Source organism: Corvus brachyrhynchos, unplaced genomic scaffold, assembly GCF_000691975.1.
Source record: "Corvus brachyrhynchos isolate BGI_N302 unplaced genomic scaffold, ASM69197v1 scaffold203, whole genome shotgun sequence".
In the NCBI taxonomy this organism is placed as follows: Eukaryota; Metazoa; Chordata; class Aves; order Passeriformes; family Corvidae; genus Corvus; species Corvus brachyrhynchos.
Window position 1 is genome coordinate 1,414,136 of NW_008237408.1, and position 10,103 is coordinate 1,424,238.

Below are 10,103 nucleotides of genomic sequence, written 5' to 3' on the forward strand. Positions count from 1 at the left end.
CTTTAAGGACAAGCAGAGGAGATGGCCATGACAACTCCATGGTCACCGTCTCCCTTTCACCTGCCTGTTCACGAGTCAGACACCTCTAAATTAGGAGGGACATTTGTTGAGGGACATTCATCGAGCCTTTCCCTGAGCCACAGACACCTCAGAGTGACCACCCTGAACATCACTGGATACCCCGTGGTCGGGGCTTAAATATTCCCTTAAAGCTTTCATTTTCCATTAAAATTAAAAAAAAACCAACCTGGAGCTTCATCCTCTAGTCAGGCAAGGGCCTGAAGAGCAGCATACCTGCATTCTGGTTTCTACCCTGGGTTATTACCCAGACTGTTTATAAAACCATTTTAAAATGCCAGCTTTTGTGTATTACAGTTTTATTAATCTTGAATGATACATCATAGGTGCAGGACGCATAAAAGGGTTACAAAAACATGGTTTGCATCTTAAAATGCTTTAGTGAAAACAAATGAATTCTCTTTATTAAATGAATTGAACCTTGCTGTGTCCTCCACGGAAAGATTTCAGTATTAGTGAATCTCCTCCTTCATTGTTCTTTTTTCCACCTTATGTTAGGGGAGGAAAACAAGTATTTTGGCATTTACAGCTCCCAAATGGTTTCTCAGTTTTGAATTAAATAGGCTGTGATATGAACTATCTGAATACACAGAAATAAAGGAAATATTCTCTATGCACATGCAGAAGAGGCTACTTTTGTCAAAAAACAGGTTTACTGCTTCATCAGACTCTGGTTCCATGTGCTCAGCCAAGAGTGACAGCCTCCACTCCATTGGTTTGACTTGATTTGAGATACTGGCAGTAGAAATACAGTATTTATATGGTACACCCCAGGTACTGTTGGAGTCATTACAAGAAACAGAGGCATTACAGCAAAAGGCTTAGGCTTTAGAAAAAGGCATTTATGTATTTTAACCTATTTAAACAGAAAACTTTTTTTAACAAGAAACCAGATTTTGAATTCAGGTTATAAACCCAAGTTTAGGTGTAATTACAAAGAGAAGGTAGAGATGCTTCATGGCTGGTTTTATCAGCCAACTTAGCCAACAATCAGCTTTTATTCTTATCAAAGATACAGATGCATCCATTTGCCATTAAACAGATCTGTTTCCCACAAACTGCACACAGCCTCCAGGCTCCAGATAAGCAGGGAATCTGGCCTTCTAGCATCCAGAGTGCAGGAATTTTAACACCTTCCTGGAGCAGCATTTAAACTGATCATTAGTGTCAACAAATACAATCCAAATGGACCATCCCAAACCTCTTTGGAAGCAGAGACTCTTTTCTGCTTGTTCAGTGTTTAACACCCTGGAGGCCCAGCTCCAGCAACGCCCTCTAACTGCAGCCACTTTAATCTTCATTTTAACTATTTTATGAGTCATTTGTACGCCAAGGTAACCCACCTAAGCAATCAAATACAACCCAAAAAAGATCTGGATCCCAGTTTAACAAGCCTCAGAGGGGAAAGAAGATAATACCTGAAAAAGTTCCATGTTCCAAGCCAAGGTTTTATGGAGGAAGGGGAGGTTGGAAGGGGACCGAGAGAGGGATGATCTTCCCATAGCACTGCAATGCCACAGGAAAGCACCACGTTTAATGTAATCAAGCTCTACATTGCAGCCATATGGAAACAATTTCAGTCAATAAACAACTCCTGCAAGAAGACAGCAGAGGAACAGGAAAATCAGATCCTGATTTAACCAGGAGGCAGGAGAGCTGCTGGCTGAGCTCAGAGGCTGCCATGAAACGAAATATCCATGTTCACCAAAACTCCACAGCTTTGGGTCCCTATCACTTGCCTTTGACTTCCACACCTCAGACAGCAGGAGTACAAATGGCACAGCTGCTTCCACAGTGGTTCCCAGCCTCCAAGATCCTGGGCCTCAGTGCTCTCCCCTTTTTTCCCCCCTTCCCAATCTCTCCTCAAAGCCTATTGCTGTGGCCAGCTTCCCACCTGATAGCCAGAAAGGAAGCAGACATCCCAAACTTTAGATACTCTCCTGACCTCTCTGCCATTATCTGCCTGGAATTTGCAGGTTTCAAAATAGGGACTTTCTCAAGGAGCAAATCCTTAAAAACACCCACCTGGAAAAAAAAACCAACCCAAAGCACCACGCATTTCACTTTTTCCTGTCAGTAGTATTTAAATGAGGCTTAGTTTCAAGATCCCATATTATCCAGGATCCTAAAAACCAATGGCAAAAATACTGCCTCTCCTGCAGAAGACAACATTCCTGTGCACTGCTGATTACAGCTGCAACACCAAGGGAGTAAAAGCTAAATCAGTTTGGGACAGGAAAAGGGAAATTCAAGGGAACAGCCAGCAAGCGAAGGCAGCTGCATTTTTAACAAAAAGCAAGAAGGCACAGTGCTATGAATAAATCAGAATTTACTTGAGTATGACAGAGGAGTGACACCAGTATTTATGAGAATAATGCCCATGAACTGAAGGGTAATTCATGAGTGTCTTCAGGAGTAGCTGCTTGGTTGGAAGTTCATCACTTCCACAATGCGAAGGGATCTGGCAGCACATGTGCCACAACCACCCCAAGAGCGCTGTCATTTTACACCTGAGGACATCCAGAAACAAAAAGCCTTGGGATGTTTCTCTTAACAACAAAAGTGCAAGACTCAAGTATAAAAAACAAATACAGTACCATTAATAAAATTTAAACCCCAGTAGCTTTCTGGTAGAAGGGAAAACCACAGAGAGTAGTGGGAACAGTCCCCTGTAGACTGGGGCAACACACCTTTGTCACATGAAGCACCTTCTAATTCACCAGCAATAAAAGATGATTCCCAGCAAATCCATTAGCAGAGAAACATTTAAATCAGCCTAAAACCCACGCACCAAAGAGGCCTTTCACCCCAGGCCAGGTGGGTGTTCCTATTTTGCCAATGCTCAGCAAGGGAATGGAGCAAATCTGCAAATCTGTAAGCTAGTTATCCATCCAGGCAAAGAACAGGAAAAGAAAAATCCGTGTTTTCCCAGTAAAGAATTACAAGAACAAGGACACCGGTAATGCCAGTCAGCACATTTTAATGGCAGAAGTCTTGATAAAGGACTAACTTTGCCCTTTTGAGATTACAAATGGAGTTGAGCAGAGTCAAGCACATGCACAGAGCGTACTCTGGTTCTGGTGGAAACCCACATCGGCTGCTCCGTATTCAAGAGCTGTCAGTCAGCCAGTTCTTAATCTACTTCCTGGGATTGCATCATGCTAATTTTTTTTTGTCACTAAATTTAAGGTCTGATGCAGTTCAACATTTTTATCACTGCAGATAAAAATCTGAGTGACACCAGGGCTGTAGCACAACGGGACATTATTAGGAGGAAAGGACAGCAGGAGAAAAGAGGCTGAAAACCTGCCTTAAGTTAACTCAGGAAAGCCAAACCCATCAGAATACAAAGGCTAATTTATAATCTAAAAAATGCAGACTGTAACTACTAAATGGCAGACTTTACTTGAGTAAAGAATGTCAGTACTGGGGCAGTGAGGCTCATGAACAGGATTTCCCTGTGCAAAAGGGCTCCTGGGAACCTTTTCAATGGCTGTGCAGCAAAAAGGGCTAAAGGCACCTCAGAATTTGGTATGGATCAGACACAGGCTGCAACAAGCACCGTTTTTGGTCTCCACAATGTTAAAAATAAACGGAGAGCATGAAGAATCACCGGATGATCTGAGTGCTGGAGAAAATGCCTCAGAGTGAGACTTAAAAGCTCAACTCTGTTTCCTTATCTATCAAGTAACTTGATTACAGAGTGTAAGTACCTTCATGGCAAGAAAGTCCTGGATACTAAAGGGCTCTAATCTTGTCAGAAAAATCCTAACAAGAACCAGCGGCAGAACTTAGACTAATTCAAATTAGAAATCAGCCACTTACAACTACCAAGAGAAGTGATGAGCCTGAAATTACCAGTGATGGACACTCAGGGCTGGAAAGCTTTCAAATTGTTTTTAGCCAAACATCATTTACTGGTCTCAGTTTCAGAGTAAATGATTAAAATTTAAAGGCCTGTGATACAAAGCATATAAAACATATCAGGGAAGGCAATTTAATTATCTGTTCTCGCCTTAAATTTTATGAATCTCCAATATGTTAACATCACTCAACTTCTGTGGACCAGGAAATTAAAGAAGGAGGAATAAGTTTCAAGTTCAGCAAGTTCCCTCTTTTTCAGACTTATCACTAAACAGCTGGAACTCCCACGAAATACAAACAGGGAACGACCAACTAAGATGTCTGGAAATCACGTGTGATACAATTTAGTGGGGAAAACTCTGATCAGCTACTTACCCCTCCCACCTGGGGCATGAAAAATCAGTATTAGCTTAAATACCTAGTTCTCATTCTGGATAACTACACCTCTGACATCCAGGTTTCTACTCCCAAGAGCAGCAGCACTCACTACCAGCCAGCCAAGTCAAAAAGCTTGCCCTGCATCATAAAGTAAAACCTATGGCAGAGCCTAGAAAGGAAATTTCATTGCCAGGAAGAACTTTCCAACACTCAAGCACCACTTCCATGTCAGAGCTGCTGCACACCCAGTTGCTCAAACCCCCAAACCCTGCCAGTTAAATCACAAAGAGATTTGTGGTAAAAGCTGACATTGTAATCAGAGAATCTGATCATGGCAGAGAAACCGTCCAAAGTAAAGGTCAGAATAAATATCCAAGCAGGAACAGCGCTTGTATTTGATGAACTAACTAACTGCTTTCTGCTGCCATCAGTACTACAGTGCCATGGTAAGAACAAAAAGCAGATTCAGTGCTTGCCTCAGAGCTCAGAAGAAACGGGCAGCTCAAAATGCAGGAAATGACTATATGCTGCACTTCCCAATTGATAGGGCAAGGGCTTATCAGAAGAACAAAACTGGCTGTTCACAAGGCCCTGAAAGAGTAGCCTACACTATTGTTTCAGTGGTAGTTATCCTGCTGCTGAACTTAAAAATTCTAAGGAAGTGAAAAGAAAAAAAGACTTCTTAAACACTAAGTTCAGAAGGGGGGAGAAGACTGATACCAGGAACTCAGGACAAGCAGGATTCAGCTGGGGGCAGACCCAAACATAATTAATATAATTTTTATGCCTGGCTTGTAAATTCGTTCCTTAACCCAACATTAAGATCTCATCTACCACCACAGCAGTGAATGGGATTCATGTAAATTTAATACAGCTTAAAAATACATCTTGTACATATGGAGAATAAAAAAAAGGCCACCTCTATGCATGAAGCAGGTGTCAAAATTTGTTTCCTCAGGCTGGAAGAAGCTCTTTCCTGGAAGCAACACTCCACCCATTGGGCAAACAGAGACTGGAAGCACTACCTGCCAGCATTCCATGGACACACACGAAGTGGGATCTTTGTCAAGCCATATTACAGACGTGATTTAGGTGTACTCATGTACAACCTGATGGAAGGGCTTGGTACTAAGTTTCAGGCTGGTAATTGCACTGAAACCAAGATGAAATGATGAAGTGAACGTTCAGAGTGGAATTCTGTAGCAAAAAGTGAACTGACCTTCCACAGCTCCTGGTTGGCTGCACAGGAAAGATAAAGCAGAGCACACTCTGTCAGGAGCACTACGGCAGTTCCCAGTTTTAAGAGCAGACTTTAACTTCAGACTCTGCCTGCAGCTTTGATTTAGAACTGGGAAAGGGAAATCTCCACACAGGGAGAATAACCAGTTATAGACTATTTCTTTTCATTCTTAATAAAGCACATCAAAACAGTACTTGTTCAATGCTGGCGTCTGCATTAACATGGGGCTGAAGCAAAACAAATGACAAACATGCCTGTGCATTCCTGAGATAGATCTGAAGTCCAACACCAAAAAAAATCCTATTAAATGAAGCAGAAGAAAAGCAGTGCAAGAAAGAAGGGCATCCCTCACAGTCTTGGGAGGGGCATCTCACAGTCTTGAGAGAAAGTTTGCTTTTGGTCTGATGGGGGGTAGAATATAATGGATTTAAAAGCAAGAAAATTAACTGAATAAATAAGGATGAGAAGTGTCGAGCCACAGAAGTCAGTGGGAAATCCTCCCACCATCCAAAAAAAAAAAAAATCTCTGGACTTAAGTATTCTTAATGTGCACATTAGATGGCCAGCCAATAAATTCCTTATAGGGTTACTGTATACCAATATATCACGGATGGAAAGTGCAACAGATGGGGAAGACACCCGAGTTGAAGTGCCACTGCCTCAGTCCGTGACCTTACATGAGTCACTCGGCCCTTGTGCCTCTGTTTCTCCATTTGTAAAATACCAACACCTCTGTCAAGCAGTTCTGGAGATTTACAAACAGAGGTACAAAGTATTGTTGTGTCATGGAACAGTGAAAGGAGGGCAGTGGCTCGGCCAGAACAATCAGGTGGGAGCCATTGGAGCTGCACTGGACCGGCCACCACGCGAGCTATGGCCATAAATCGATCAGCCCTGATTAGGTTGGGCTTTACGACGCCGTAATTGTCACAGCAGCAGCTCCAGGATTGTGACATGAGCCCTGCGCTCAGCAGTGTCACACAGGAAGCCTGCACCAACCCCAAGCTGCTGCTAAACCCAAGTGCAACAGCAAAGAACAGGAGCTTCCCAAACCCAACAGATATTGTAAGGTTATCAAGGATAAAAGCTTCTCCACGTGCTCATATGACCCAGGCTAACGCTGTGTGAGCGCACAGTCCAGAGGGGAAGAATATAACCAAGAGCATGTTTAAAGAAAAAGATATATTCACTTGAAATCTGCAGGCACAACACAGAAATAAATGTGTTTCTCACAGTGACAAGATGAAATTTTCAGTTGGTCAGTGACTACAAAGCTGATTCTCTACTTCTGGCTGTGGATCACATGACAACCTCAAATACGTAAGAACATTTTATCTGCCAACTTGCAATGAAGACCACATAGTTAATAGTTTGCAACCTCCTTTCCCCCAGAAGATCTTCAGAGTTGAGTAATAAAATTCCTCACATGATTTCAATGAGAGGGTTCACTTGTCAGGGGCTGTTTCGAGATAGTATCATATGTCAGGGAGGTGCTGCTCAGATCAAGTTTTCCAACCTTGTGTTTTCAAGGCTTGACTGAAAATGAGAAAAAAAAAAACTTCAGGTGATAAAGTCTGAAACTGGAGAAAAGAGAAATAATCTCTAGATCTTATTTTCAAAATGTCAAAGTTAGCCAATTAATGAGGGGAGGAAGAAAAACTGATTAAAGCCCTGACAAACCCTTGAGATCACAGACTGATTTCGAGTTCTGCCGCAGACTCCCTGTAGGAACCCGGGCAAGTTGATCCCTCTACACTTTGGTTTGCCACCTGCGAGACGAAAAATAGCACTTTCTTTTCATATCCTGTCATTCTTGCTCATATTGTTCCCCAAATTAAAAGCATTTGTCAAAACACTTATCTTTAGCATTTACCCTGGGAATTGCATTCACAGCTACCACACAACCCATTTGCATGAGTGAGTGTTCAAATACAAACTCTTAGGACACTTTGCTACCCAACTATCCTAACTTAATACAAGTCAGAAGGGAGCTGTAGTCAATACATGAATATTAGAATGCTAAAATACAGTTTATTACTAATCTTACAAATAAAACCAGCTTTAGGGTTGTGCGTTAGACCCCCCTCCAAAAAAAGAATCAAATTCTCCTCATTATGTCCTAAAAACCCCGTTGTAATCACAGTATTGGTCTCATTGCATTGATAACCCACAAGATCATATTATCAGCATAGGTATAATTAAAGACCAATCCCGCAAGGACATGTATGCAGAATCCAATCCCCATTTTGTTAAAATCAGTATAACGTGAAATCAACTTCGGGGACTTTAGAATCAAAGCTGCATGAAGTTATCGGCAGGAGGAACAAAGGCATCCTTTTTTTTTGCAGTAAGATTCTTAAGCTGACAATATTTTGATTTCAAATTCTAAACTTTGAAGATTAAAAAGATTTGCTACAGATGCCAATACCATAGCCTGTCATTCCGTAACATCCTTAAAAGCTCTGCACAGAAATCATTGTGAAGCACAAGTTGCTTTCTTTAGATTAAAATGTGCTGTTACTTCCTGAAAATTCATTTGTTTTTTAACATATACAAGCAAGCATCTTCCCAGATCCCCTGGTATAAGGAACAGTACAGCTTCCTCCTTTCTCATGGTTCAGTTTCATTAATTCTCCTAATTCCCCAGCCAAAGACCCAAATTTCACCCCTGCCCCACTGACACACAACACAAAAAGAGCAGTCCCAAAAGTTAACGAGAGAACAATTCCTAACAGTCACACTTAATAAAAATGCATTTTATTAAAAAGTAAATTAGTTTTAAAAATGAATGTCAGAGCTCCACTGTTTTCCCAAATCCAGACAGCAATGAAAAAACATACCAAACACTCCCATGAACCTATGGATTATCACTATAAAGTAAACACTTCATAATAATTTAGTTTTCAAAACACTGCACAGCCATGAACTTTTAATATCCCTTTGTAAGAGACCAGTAAGACCCACACAGACACTGCCTTAAAAATAAGCTTCCTGCAGCTGACAGCAGCTACCAACTCTGTGGAATTATCAGAGAGAATTATGCTAGAGAGATGCACGTTGTCCAGAAAGGTCAACAAACCCAGGGGATTGCTTGAGACCACTCAGTAAAGCAGTTCTAGAGATAACCAGGCCTCATCCACACAGGATTTTCTCCCAGATTTCCTTACCCCTCCTTAAAAATCCTGCCGTTTCACCTAGGGTAGCATTCCTGTAACCCATCTGGCAGCCTGCATACCACAATGTCGTCTAGACCTGCTCTGCTCGGAACAGTGGGATGACACAGGAGTAAAAATGCTGATGCCTGTTCTGGTGCTTGCACTGGTGCTAAGGGAACGAGGGGAGGAAGAACAGGCAGCACGGAGCAAAACACAAGTTCCTTGTTCCCAGCCTCCTGCCCAGGCTCGTCTGATAATTCTGTCAACCAGACAGAAAAAGTTGTGGCTGTCGCAGGGCTAAAGAATAATCTTCACATAAGGGAAGAGAACATTCCCAAAGCCCAGTTTTCACATGCAGAAACAAACCCTGCCCCTTCCCGAGCCCGGTGCTCCCCAGACATGCAGATAACAAATGCATCCCTGCACAAACAACATTTCCCATCCCTTTCTTCCTTCTCCCCTCTCTCCACCTCAGAGATATTTTCTTAGCAATTTGGAAAAGAAATGCTAAAAAGGGAGATGCAAAACACAGAAATAAATTAACTTTGTTCTTTGCTGTTGACAGATTTGGTCCTAGCATGACGGGAGGAAAAAAAATTGTTAGGAGTGATAAATCCATATATACCTACTCCGAACTACACCCCACTTCCCAAGGGACACGGTATAATGGTAAATAAATATAGATGCAGTTCCTACTAATGAGGCAGGGTACAGCAAGGCCAAAGAAAATGCAATCATCTCGGGGAAAAAAACTGCACAGGACTCCTCCTCTCCCATCCATGGAGGAAATCAAATGCCAGCTGCACCATCCCAGGAAGGAAGCAGAGCCTGTACCTGATGAGCCCTGCAGAAATGAGCGAGTCATATCACGGGACCCGAGCAGGCACTTCAGGCTTTCGCCAGCCCACAAATCGTCTGCAGAGCACAATTCCTCGCTCCGGTATTTTACGTGGCATCATTCATGCAAATTATAGGGGTATTTTTCCCCAGTGTTTTCCTTTTTCCTTCCCTCCATCCCCACTAGTTTGAAGCAGGGGGACGTAGGTAGCGTCTCCCAGCTCCGCGTTCCCTGGCCATCAGTTTTAACACTTTCCTCCCTACAAAGTTTAAATCTCCCCAGTTTTTGTTCATAAACGTTTTGTACTTAAAAGCCACCGAATCACACTCCCAGTGTTACTTCAACAAATTGAGACAGGACTCGACTCCACATACATGCTTAAACCTTCATTTCCTCTTCCTTCTTCCTTCCCCACCCCCAAAAAGAGCTTTTTTTTTTTTTTTTTTTTTTTTTTTTTTTTTTTTTTTAACACGAAGGAACTGGGGAAAAAACAGCACGTCCAACCAAGGCTTTTCCAGACCTATCGCAAAGAACAAAATTCTTCTGAAGA

General features: G+C 42.2%; 1 protein-coding gene across 3 annotated transcripts in view; it reads right to left on the bottom strand.

Annotated features, from left to right (window-relative positions):
* HMBOX1 (homeobox containing 1) overlaps nucleotides 1-9,991 on the bottom strand; it is a 110,925-nt gene extending 100,934 nt beyond the window's left edge. The window contains exon 1 of one of the 3 annotated variants that reach the window (XM_017730851.1): nucleotides 8,728-9,991. The gene's annotated coding sequence lies outside the window, so the exon portion shown is untranslated. Of the gene's footprint in view, nucleotides 1-6,986; nucleotides 7,105-8,727 lie in introns of those variants that run through there. The other 2 variants (XM_017730855.1, XM_017730850.1) reach the window with 2 other exon arrangements.
* Nucleotides 9,992-10,103: the final 112 nt, after the last annotated feature.